Below are 499 nucleotides of genomic sequence, written 5' to 3' on the forward strand. Positions count from 1 at the left end.
ACTTTTGTTTGTGCACAATCTTATTGAGACCACAAATATTCTCGGAAATCGTTTTTTAATTTGAAGTGGGGGATTGTTGGAAAATGGTTTGTTGAAAACCATTAGTGGGAACATTTGGGTGTAAAATATAAAAAACACCCAAGTCCCACATAGAAGAATTTTGAAAAAACAACTCTCAAGTCCCACATAGAAGAGTTTTGAAAAAAAAACAACTCTCAAGTCCCATATTGGAGAGATGATGAACTTGCAAAAAATCCCAAATTATAAATTGAAGTTTTCTCCCTTCATATTTTCTTGCCCCAAGTTGAATGAGCTTTCATTCAACTTTTTATTTCTCCCTCATATTTTCTGTCGATGCATTTTTGGCAAACTTCTCCCCCTTTCTTTCCGTGGCACTAAGAAATGGCACAGACAACCATATTGTGGGAATTTCGAGAACTGATACTATAGTCAGTATTGGGGGAAAGAATTGGCACATGTAGCCATATTCTGAAAATTT

This window comes from Lupinus angustifolius, chromosome LG10, assembly GCF_001865875.1.
Source record: "Lupinus angustifolius cultivar Tanjil chromosome LG10, LupAngTanjil_v1.0, whole genome shotgun sequence".
Classification (NCBI taxonomy): domain Eukaryota; kingdom Viridiplantae; phylum Streptophyta; class Magnoliopsida; order Fabales; family Fabaceae; genus Lupinus; species Lupinus angustifolius.